This window comes from Physcomitrium patens, chromosome 12 (assembly GCF_059467195.1).
Source record: "Physcomitrium patens ecotype Gransden chromosome 12, ASM5946719v1, whole genome shotgun sequence".
Lineage (NCBI taxonomy): Eukaryota > Viridiplantae > Streptophyta > Bryopsida > Funariales > Funariaceae > Physcomitrium > Physcomitrium patens.
In genome coordinates this window covers 14,783,463-14,796,424 of record NC_143421.1, presented here as the reverse complement: position 1 = coordinate 14,796,424, position 12,962 = coordinate 14,783,463, and positions in this window count along the sequence as shown.

Sequence of the window (12,962 nt, the reverse complement as noted above, 5' to 3'; positions counted from 1 at the left end):
ACCAAAGCACACTACTCAACATTATCCAAAAAAATGACGCAATCACAAAATGAGGAGTATGGCTGTGAAAGAAGACAATATGTCAGAAATCGAGTTTGTCCAGCTATAATAGGGACCATGCGGTTGGAACCTTACACAACATCTAGTAAAGGTCTTATTCTCTCTTCAGAGCCCTCTCCTTGTTTTACATTAAATGTTATTTTAGGACCTAAATATTACAAAGCCTCTGCCTTCTTAGATTTAGGAGCCTCGGCATGTTTCTTAGATGAAGAATTTACTAAAAGACATAGCATATCTTTAATAAAGAAAACTAAACCTGTTCATATAGAAGTCATAGATAGTCGTCCATTGTCTTCTAGAGATATTACTCATGAAACCCTTCCTATAGAAGTAATAATAAATGGTCATAATAGCTTTGTAGTATTTAATATCATTAGATCTCCCTCTAATTCAGTCATTTTAGATTTATCGTGGTTAGAAAAATACAACCCCTCAAATAGATTGGATTTCTTGAACTCTTACTTTTTCTAAAAGTATAATTAACAGTGTAGTTAATCAAATAGAGAGTCATAAGTCCAATTCAATTAAACCCGTATTTATAGGTACAAAAGTTTTTTTGCATGCTGCTAAGAAAGAATCACCATATATTATTTATGCCACACCTGTTGCTACTGGTGGAAAGACTTCAAGTGGCATTCCAAGCCAATATCAAGAATTTTAAGATGTATTCAAAAAAAGAATGCGAATACACTCTCGGAACATCATCCCTATGATTGCTCAATTGACCTTCAAGAAGGAGCACAACTGCCATTTGGACCAATCTATAGTTTATCACAAAATGAGTTAATTAAACTCAAGGAGTATATTGAAGAAAACCTAATCAAGAATTTCATACGCCATTCTTAATCTCCGGTAGGAGCTCCAATTCTATTTGTAAAGAAAAAAGATTGATCATTGCGGATGTGTGTTGATTATTAAGGACTCAATAAGATTACCATCAAAAACAAGTATCCACTACCTTTAATATCTTGACTTCTTGATCAGCTGAATCAAGCTAAGATCTATACAAAAATAGATCTCAAGGAAGCATACAATCTAGTACGCATCAAAAAAAGAGATGAATGGAAGATTGCGTTTTGAACTAGATATGGACATTTTGAATACAACGTCATGCCTTTTGGACTTACAAATGCACCAGCAGCTTTTCAACATCTAATGAATGATATTTTTTGAGAGTTTTTGGACGATTTTGTGGTCTGTTATCTAGACGACATCTTGATCTATTCTAAGAATCGAGAAGAATATGAACTTCATGTTCGTCATATGTTACAAAAATTAAGAGATACAAGACTCTATGCCAAGATAGAAAAGTGTGTATTCTACACTACTCTAGTCGATTGCTTAGGTTACATCATTTCAAATGATGGACTTATGATGGATCCTAAGAAAGTTCAAACTATTATAGATTGGAAGATCCCAAAAACGATAAGAGATGTCCAATACTTTTTGAGATTTGCCAACTACTATCGGATCTTCATCAAAGACTTCTCTCAAGTTGTAGCTCTACTTACATATTTGACTTGTAAAGACAAACTCCAACGGAATCAAGAAGCGGAAGTTGCTTTTGAATCTTTGAAGATAGCATTTGTTTCTGCACCAATCTTGTATCATGTTGATTTTTTCAAAACATTCTTTATAGAAACAGATGCATCAGACTTTGCTCTAGATGCAATTTTATCACAAATGGGAGCAGATGATAAACTTCATCCAATAGCCTTTCATTCAAGAAAATTCTTAGCAGCAGAAATCAATTATGAGATCCATGACAAAGAACTTCTTGTAATTATGGATTCTTTTCAAGAATGGCATCATTATTTAGAAGGCGCTTCCAATCCGATCACCGTATATATGGATCATAAGAACCTCAAGTATTTTATGTCAACATACATATTAAATCATCGTTAAGCTTGTTGGAGCATGTCTTTATTAAGATTCGAATTCATCATCACTTATCGGCCATGAAAACAACAAGGTTTGTCCACATCCTTGTCTAGACGTTCTTATCTTGCACCAAAAGAAGAAGATGCAGATTTTGAGCAATAAAGAATGATTTTCTTGAAGCTGGAGTAATTTCAACTTTGAGCAATAAAATCAACATTGACTGTTGATTTAACTTTTCTTAAGCAAGTCTAGTTAAGTATGTCTTCAGATCCTCTTGTTCATGATATCAAGAATAATTCTTATAAATCTCATGATCCCTCTAAATTTGAATTTAAGAACAACCTATTCTATTTCAAAGGACGCTTATATGTTCCAGAAGGAGAAGCACGTTTACGTATTCTTCAAGCTCGTCACAACTTCCTAGCAGCAGGATATTTTGGATACAATAAGATTTTGGAGTTGATATCTAAGGATTTTTGGTGGCCTCAAATGTGGAAGGCAGTCAAAGATTTTGTACAATCATGTGATGTTTGTTCAAGATCAAAAACTCCTCGTCATCGACCTTTTGGACTTCTTCAACCATTATCCATTCCAAAACAACCATGGTCTTCTGTTTCTATGGACTTTATCACAAATCTTCCAATCTCAAGTTCTTATGACTCTATATTCGTGATAGTAGATCGTTTTACCAAGATGGCACATTTTGTACCATGTACAAAATCTATCACAGGTGAAGAAACAGCTAAGCTCTTTCTTGAGAATATATATCACTATCATGGATTATCTAAGGATATTATATCAGATAGGGCAACTTAATTTGTATCAAGATTTTGGCGGACTCTTTTCAAGATTCTAAAAGTATATATAAAACTATCTTTGGCATTCCATTCTCAAACTGATGGACGAATGGAGTGTGTTAATCAATTTTTGGAATAATATTTAAGATGTATTATTAACTACCAACAAGATGATTAGACAACTCTTTTGTCATTGGCAGAGTTTGCCTATAATAACATGGTACATTCTTCTACAAAAAAAATACCTTTCTTTAAAAATTATGGTTATCATCCATGACTTGATACTTTTGACTTTTCAAACATTGATAATCCTGCTGCAAAAGATTTGAAGATTCATTTGTCAGAGCTACATGCAACGATGAAGGCACAGTTAAAAGAAGCTCAAGAATAACAAAAAGTCAATGCGGATGTCTATCGAAAGGAACAACCACCATTCTTCTTGAGTGAGAAGGTATAGCTACTTCATCGCAATATCAAGACCACTCATCCTTGTGACAAGTTGGACTATCGAAGATTTGGACCATTTTCTATTTTTACACAAATCAATCTAGTTGCATATTATTTACATCTACCGGAGTCAATGAAAATCCATCCAATATTCCACGTGTCTCTTCTTGAACCATACAAGATAGTGGACATACCAAGAAGACGACAAGCTCCATCTCCTCCTATAGAAGTGGACAATAATAAAGAGTTTGAAATAGAAGAAGTCTTAGATTCAAGGCGGCGCCAAAATAAATTGGAATATCTTGTCCATTGGCACGGATATGATATTAGTGAATGCACATGGGAGCCAATAAAGAATCTTGCAAATGCAACAAAGGCGGTGGAGACTTTTCATCGACAACATCCATCAAAATCAAGATGAAAATCTTCTTTATAAAATAAACAACATCTATGCAAGATAACATTTTACTTTCAATCCTAGTTCGTAGCTTCTTTGTAGTTGTGATGCTCAAGAGATGGAGAACCAACAACCAGCAGATTCGACTCAAGAGCCTTCATTTGCTGACCTGCCTGATGAGACATTACGATTGTCACAACCTTCAAGACAACGTAATTGAGATGAAGATCTTTAAGAACGACATATTCTTCTTCAAATAGATGGCGAGATACAACGCGTTTGGTATCAGGATTTGGGAAGGGACTCCAGATGTTTGGTGATTTTGCTAGAGATAGGAACAACTCCTAATGGTGTTCCAAATGTTCTATTCGAAGGAAGTTATGAAAGCCTCAACAATGATCAAATAATTGGGTGGTCTTTTCGCCCTGATATGAGACACTACCGATGGTTGAGAGGCCCTATCAATCATTTTCAAAGAGAACAAAGATCAGAGTATGTGGTAAATACAATTTGTTGCATCATAGATTTCTTCAACATATGATGACCGCTCCTCGTGAAACTCATCCCTAGAAGGGGGGGTAAAATTCACGGACATACTCATGTAAGCTAGTAATTACATATACAAATAGGTGGAAGTAAGTAAAAATAGGTAAAAGTAAGTTAATTCTATAGTATTTAATATGGAAGCTTCTTAGAAGCTTCATAGATGTAGCTTTGACTTTATAGGTGTCTTTAATTGACTTTTTGAATTGAAAACGTTGTCAACAAGTTGGCCATGTGCCACACATGTTGTTAGCTTGAAGATCAAGCTAACAATGTGGCCCATACGTAGAAAAACTTGGCTTGTAAGTTAAGGCATGTGTCCTACTAAGTCAACACATATTGGTGGTCCTATAGAATGTCGCCACATAGCCCCTAGTTAGATAGTATATATAGAGGCAAGAGTGAAGCCTTCTTAACTATTCTCAACTCTTTTCTTCCTTCTAATCTAGTGTCAAGGGTCTTTAATTTTCTTGTCTTTTGGCAATAGCCATTTCAGTTTTTTTTTCAATATACATACTTATTTATTTATATTTTTTTACCTTTCTTTGAGTGAAGGCTCACTTGTGTGAATTGTTTTTTTATTGAGTTCTTATCCTTGATAATTATCTATTTTTAAATAAATTATTGAATTTTTTAAAATTGATAACTTTTTTAAAGAAAGTCTATTATTCCTCTGTTTGAAAATTTTCATTTGATATTAGAGGTTATGAATTGCCTTCTTTTAATTTGACTTGAGAATTTATTAAGTTGTTTGAAAGGAAAAGAAATATCATGGATGCTACACTCGGCAGAAATAAGAATAGATTTGCAACTATTGTAAATGTCATGAACTTGTGAATACTCTTAGGATAAAAATTTTCTGCATGACAAGTATCAACTATGGAAATATTAATCCTATGCTTATAGAAGAAGTTCAGATTTTATATCAAGAAGTTATACAATTGAATGAAGAAAGTAAATCAACTTCACAACTAAATTCAAAAAGTTTTATTTCTACAAGTATTTTAAAGACAAGGATTAGTTTGCTTGAGAAATTTGATGGAACAAGATCAAAATTTTGAAGATTTTTGCGACAAGCCAAGCTTTATTTAATGTTGCACCTCTTTTAATTTCTAAATGAATTTCTTCAAATTGGATTCATAAGTGCACTTCTTTCTAGAAGTATTTTCTTTTGATTTGTACCTTTGATAAAAAAGGATTTAGAATTCTTTTATGATTTTAATTCATTCTTAGAAGTGTTTACAACTACATTTGGAAAAAGTGATCGAAAAGAGTAGCAAAGACCAAGCTCTTATCTTTATGATAAGAGTCACAATTAGCTACCATACATATTGCTGAATTTCAAAACCTTGCTTGCGACATAGATTGGAATGACAAAGCTCTCATCAATCAATTTTCATATGAGTAAAAAGATAACATTCAAGATTTTTTATTCATAATACTAAAAGTAAAATCTTTAGAATAATTTATTCCTTAAGCCATTGCATACAACAACTGTTTATTTAAAAGATATCAAGAACAAAAATTTAGTTGAAAAAAAATAAGCCAAGTAATGACAGTAGCTCCCAAGTTTTCAAAAACTTATTTATCAGGGCCAAAATCAATAAAAATTGATATAATATATTTTAAAACTTTCATTGATAAAAAAAAAAAAAAAAAAAAAAAAAAAAACTCGATGTTGTCAATAAGGTTTGTATTTATTTTTTGGAGAAGCTAAGTACACTATTTAATATTATCCAAAGAAGCAATGAAATTATAAAATAAGAAGTACAATTTCTAAAAAAAATAATGTATTAAAGTATAAATTTTTCTAGCTATAATAGGGGCTATGTAGCTAGAATCATAAACAATACTTAATAAAGGTCTTATTCTTTCCTCAAATCTTCACCTTGTTTTATAATAGATATGTATTTAAGACCTAAAAATCATAAAAACTTTATATTATTAGATTTAAGAGCCTCAGCTTATTTTATAGATGAAGAATTTGTTAAAAAATAAGAAATAACTTTAATCAAAAAAATTAAATTCATACATATAGAGGTCATAGATGTCAAGGACAAGAACTCGATGAAAAAACAATTCAGACAAGTAAGCCTTCACTCAAAGAAAAGTAACAAAATATGAATAATAAGTATGCATATTGAAAAGAGAAACTAGAATGGCTATTGCCAAAAGACAAGAAAACTAGAGACCCTTGAAACTAGACTAGAAGCAAGAAAGGAGTTGACAAGAGTGAAGAAGCCTTCACTCTTGTCTCTATATATACTATCTAATTAGGGGCTACGTGGCGACGTTCTATAGGACCTCCAATATGTGTTGACTTTGTAGGACACATGCCTTGACTTACAAGGCAAGTTTTTCTACGTGTGGGCCACATAGTTAGCTTGATCTTCAAGCTAACAACATGTGTGGCACATGGCCAACTTGTTGACCACGTTTCTAATCCAAAAAGTCAATTAAAGACACCTATGAAGTCAAAGCAGCGTCTAGGAAGTTTCTAAGAAGCTTCTATATTAAATATTATAGAATTAACTTACTTTTATCTACTTTTACTTACTTCTACCTATTTCTATATGTAATTATTAGCTTACATGATCATGGCCGTGACATTACCCCTCCTTCTAGAGACGAGTTCCACGAGGAGCGGTCATCATATGTTGAGGAAATCTATGATGCGACGAATTGTATTCGCCACATACTCTGATCTCTGTTCTCTTCGAAGATGATTGATAGGGCCTCTCAACCATCGGTAGTGTCCCATACCAGGGCGACAAGACCACCCAGTTATTTGATCATTGTTGAGGCCTTCGTAACTTCCTTCGAATAGAATATTCGGAACACCATCAGGATTGTTCATACCTCTAGCAAAATCACCAAACATCGAGAGTCCCTTCTCAAATCGTGATACCAAACGCGTTGTATCTCACCATCTATTCGAGGAAGAACATGTCGTTCTTGAAGATCTTCATCTCGTTTGCGTCGTCTTGAAGGTTGTGACAATCGTAATGTCTCGTCCGGCAGGTCAGCAAATGAAGGTTCTTGAGTTGAATCCGCTGGTTGTTGGCTCTCTATTTAATTAGCATCACATATGCAAAGAAGTTACAAACAAGGATAAGAAATTGAATGTTATCTTGCCTCAATCTTGTCTCTTTTATAAGAGAGATTTTTATCTTGGTTTTGATGGATGTCATTGATGAAAAACTTTGACTTTAGCTGATGCATTTGCTAGATTCCTAGATGGCTCCCATGTGCGTTCACTAATATCATATCCGCGCCAATGAACAAGATATTCCAGCTTATTTCGGCGCCGCCTTGAGTCTAATATCTCTTCCTTCTCAAATTCTTCATTATTATCTACTTCTATAGGAGGCGGTGGCATTTGTCTTTTTCCTTGTATATCCACTGTCTTATATGGTTCAAGAAGAGATACGTGGAATACAGGATGGATCTTCATTGACTCCGGTAGATGTAACCGATATGCAACTGGGTTGATCTGTTCAGAAACAGAAAAGGGGCCAAGCCTACGATAGTCCAACTTGTCACAAGGTCGAGTAGTCTTGATATTGCGACAAAGTAGCCATACCTTATCACCCACGTTGATTTGTGGTTGCTCCTTACGATATAGATCTACGTTTATCTTTTGTCGTTCTTGAGCTTCCTTCAATTGCGTCTTCATTATTGCATATAACTCTGACAACCGATTTGCCATATCTTCTGCTGTAGGATTATCAACTTTTGAAAAATCAAAAGTATCAAGTCGTGTATGATAGCCATAATTGGCAAAGAAAGGTGTTTGTTGTGTGGAAGAATGTACCATATTATTATAAGCAAACTCTGCCAATGGCAGAAGGGTTGTCCAATCATCTTGTTGGTAGTTGATAGTACACCTTAAATATTGCTCAAAGACTTGGTTTACGCGCTCTGTTTGTCCATCAGTTTGAGGATGGAAAGCCAAAGATAGCTTTATGTCCACTTTTAAAATCTTGGAAAGGGTCCTCCAAAATCTTGACACAAATTGAGTTCCCCTATCTGATATGATATCTTTAGGTAATCTATGATAGCGATAGACACTATCAATGAAAAGCTTAGCTGTTTCTTCACCTGTGATAGATTTTGTACATGGCACAAAATGTGCCATCTTGGTGAAACGATCTACTATCACAAATATAGAATCATAAGATCTTGAGCTTGGAAGATCTGTGATGAAATCCATAGAAACAGAAGACCATGGTTGTTCTGGTATAGGTAATGGCTGAAGAAGTCCGTAAGGTCGATGACGAGGAATTTTTGATCTTGAACAAATATCACATGATTGTACAAAGTCTTTGACTGACTTCCACATTTGTGGCCACCAAAAATCTCTTGATATGAGTTCCAAAGTCTTATTATATCCAAAGTGCCTTGCTGCTGGAAAGTCATGACGTGCTTGAAGAACACGTAAACGTGCTTCTCCTTCTGGAACATATAGGCGTCCTTCAAAATATAATAGATTATTCTTGAACTCGAACTTAGAAGGATCATGAGACTTGGAAGAATTATTCTCGATATCATAAACAAGAGGGTCTGAGGACATACTGGACTGGATTTGCTTGAGAAAAGTTGAATCAACAGTCAATGTTGATTTCATTGCTCAGAGATGAAATTGCTCTAGTTTCAAGAGGACCGTTCTTTGTTGCTCAAAAGCTGCATCTCCTTCTTTTGGTGCAAAATAAGAATGTCTAGATAGGACATTAGACAAACCTTGTTGTTTTCCTGGCCGATAAGTGATAATGAACTCGAATCTTGACAAAGACATACTCCAACGAGCTTGACGACGATTCAACACGCGTGCTGACATGAAATACTCGAGGTTCTTGTGATCTGTATACACAGTGATTGGACTAGAAGCGCCTTCTAGATAATGACGCCATTCTTGAAAGGAATCCACGATCGCAAGAAGTTCTTTATCGTGGATCTCATAATTGATCTCGGCTGGTGAGAATTTTCTTGAATGAAAAGCTATCGGATGAAGTTTGTCATCTGTTCCCATTTGTGATAAAACTGCACCCAAGGCAAAATCTGATGCATCTGTTTCCATAAAAAATGCCTTGGAAAAGTCAACACGATATAAGACTGGTGCAGAGACAAACGATGTCTTCAAGGCTTCAAATGCTGCTTCCGCTTCTTGATTCCATTAGAATTTATCTTTACTAGTCAAGCGTGTAAGTGGAGCTACAACTCGTGATAAATCTTTGATGAAGATCCGATAGTAATTGGCAAATTCCAAGAAACATTGGACATCTTTTACTGTCCTTAGAATCTTCCAATCCATGATTGTTTGGACTTTCTTAGAATCCATCATGAGACCATCATTTGAAATGATGTATCCTAAAAAGTCAACTTGAGTAGTGTGAAATACACACTTTTCCATCTTGGTAATAATCCTGTATCTCTAAGTTTTTGTAATACTTGACGAACATGTATTTCATGTTCTTCGACGTTCTTAGAATAGATCAAGATATCGTCTAGATAGCAGACGACAAAATTGTCTAAGAATTCACGAAATACATCATTCATGAGATGTTGAAAAGCAGTTGGTGCATTCGTGAGTCCAAAGGGCATGACATTATATTCGAAATGTCCATACCTGGTTCGAAATGCAGTCTTCCATTCATCTCCTTCTTTGATCCGTACTAGATTATATGCTCCTCTTAGATCTATTTTTGTATAGATCTTAGCTTGATTCAACTGGTCAAGGAGTCCTGATATCAAAGGTAATGGATACCTGTTCTTGATTGTGATCTTGTTGAGTCCTCGATAATCAATACACATTCGTAAAGATCCATCTTTTTTCTTTACGAATAGAATTGGAGCTCCTGCTGGAGATTTTGAATGACGTATGAAATTCTTCGCTAAATTCTCGTCAATATATGTCTTGAGTTCAGCCATCTCATCTTGCGATAAACTGTAAATTGGTCCAAATGGTGGCTGAGTTCCTTCCTTGAGGTCGATTGAACAATCATATGGGCGATGTTTAGGAAGAATATCTGCATTCTTTTTCTCAAAAACATCTTCATACTCCTGATATTGACTTGGAATGCCACTTGAAGTCTTTACGTTTTCAGAAATAGGTGCAGCATGAATAGCAAAAGTTGATCCTTCTTTTGCTGCGTGTATAAATGCTTTTGCACCTATCAGTATGAGTTTTACTATACTAGACTTATAATTTTTTACTTGGTTGGTAGAACTATTAATAATGCTCTAAGAAAAGTCAAGTTTACGCGAATTCTAATCTATTCGAGGGTTATATTTTTCTAGCCAGGATAAACCTAAAATAACTGGATTGGACGGGGATTTAATTATGTTGAAAGCTATGTAGCTATCATGACCGTCTATTGTTACTTTTATAGGATGAGTTTCATGAGTGACATCTCCAGAAGACAAGGGACGACCATCTATGACTTCTACATGTACTGGTTTAGGTTTTGGTACAAAGGGTATTTTACGACTTTTAACAAATTGTTCATCTAAAAAACATGCTGAGGCTCCCGAATCTAATAAAGCAGAGGCTTTGTAATTCTTAGGTCCTAAATATAAGTCTATTATAAAACAAGGAGAGGGTTCTGAGGATAGGATAGGACCTTCATTAGGAATTATACAAGGTTCCAGCTGCACGGTCCCTATTGTAGCTGGACGAATCCGTTTTTCGACATGTTGTCTTCTTTGACCGTCGTACCCCTCATTTTATAGTTGCGTCATTTCTTTGGACAATGTTGAGCAGTGTGCTTAGGTTCTCCGCAATATAAACATAATCCTTCTTGACGACGACGAATCTTTTCTTGCTCAGTTAGGGGTTTAAAACGTACCGCGTCAATTTGCATGTCTTCTACTTCCGAATGTACGTTTGGCAAAGATGTTGATGTTGCCATTGAGTAATAACGTTGAGGTTCTCGTGAATAATTCTCGGATCGAAATTCGAAAAGTCGATTATCACATTTTATCGCAAAATCAATTGCTTGACTCAAAGTTTGAGGATCAGGCAAGTTGAGCATCAATTTCTTTACTTCGTATTGCAATCCATAAAGAAATTGACTGATGAGTGGAGCATCATCCCACTTGATGTCAATTGCAAGTTGTCGAAATTGTGAAGCATACACTGTTACTGAGCGATTTCTTTGTCGTAGAATTCGGATCTTATTTGTTGCAATACGAGTTGCATCGTGTTCACCATACATAGATCGAAACTCTGCCAAAAAAGCTTCCAAATTGTCCAATATTGGATTTCGTTGTTCAAGAAAAGACGAAAACCACGATAATGCAGAACCAGAAAGTAGAGTGCCAATAAACCTGACTTGTGATCCTGGAGTTGGATAGCTTTGAGGTTGAAGTTCAATTGCCAATTGTACTTGATTGATGAACCCTCGAAACTTTGATCTCGTACCATCAAATTTCTCAGGTAAGGCAATTCTTGGTTCTCTAGTACTTATAAAGTGTTGTACAATTGGAGAAGGAACGTGATTTGTTGTAGATGTTAAAGCAGCTCCGATCATCTCTATATCCCCACTTTCTGCTATTCTTGTTCTTTCCTGTGTTGGTGAATTGAGTTGATGTATCGCAAGCATTAACTCCCTCATTTGCTCTTGCATTTGTGCCATTGCACTCTTCATTTCAACAAGCTCTGCCATAATGACACTAAGAAGAAAAATTTGTTTGATACTGCTCAAGACAAAAGAAAAGAAAGACTTGATAACAAAGAAGATACTAAGAACAATATCAGTTTAGAAGTGGGTAATCCGCAAACTTCTAATACGCTTATGCCTTGTCAAGAGAAAGGGGTAATCCACTCTTACTCAAGAAAAACAAAGCTCTGATATTGTAAGTACACTCTTGTCAATCTGTCAAGGACAAGAACTCGATGAAAAAACAGTTCAGACAAGTAAGCCTTCACTCAAAGAAAAGTAACAAAATATGAATAATAAGTATGCATATTGAAAAGAGAAACTAGAATGGCTATTGCCAAAAGACAAGAAAACTAGAGATCCTTGAAACTAGACTAGAAGCAAGAAAGGAGTTGACAAGAGTGAAGAAGCCTTCACTCTTGTCTCTATATATACTATCTAATTAGGGGCTACGTGGCGACGTTCTATAGGACCTCCAATATGTGTTGACTTTGTAGGACACATGCCTTGACTTACAAGGCAAGTTTTTCTACGTGTGGGCCACATAGTTAGCTTGATCTTCAAGCTAACAACATGTGTGGCACATGGCCAACTTGTTGACCACGTTTCTAATCCAAAAAGTCAATTAAAGACACCTATGAAGTCAAAGCAGCGTCTAGGAAGTTTCTAGGAAGCTTCTATATTAAATATTATAGAATTAATTTACTTTTATCTACTTTACTTACTTCTACCTATTTCTATATGTAATTATTAGCTTACATGATTATGGCCGTGACAATAGATGATTGTTTGTTGACTTTTAGATATGTTATTCATAAAATTATTTCTTTAAATGTAACAATTAAAGTTTATAATAGTGTAGTAATATTTAATGTGATAAGATCTTCTTCTAATCTAGTTATTTTAAGATTATCATGGTTAGAAAAATATAACTCTCAAATAGATTAGATTTTTCATAACTTTAATTTTTTCTTGTAGTTTAATTCAAAATTTTGATAGTAAAGTAAAAATTGATAAGCCTAATACATCCAAATATTTATTGATAAGTGTAAGAGCTTTCATAGATGTAACAAAAGAAAGGCCATCTTTTGCTATCTATATCACATCTATTATTAATGGTAGAAAGATGTTAAGTAATATTCCTAGCTAATATCAAAATTTCTAGGATATTTTTGAAAA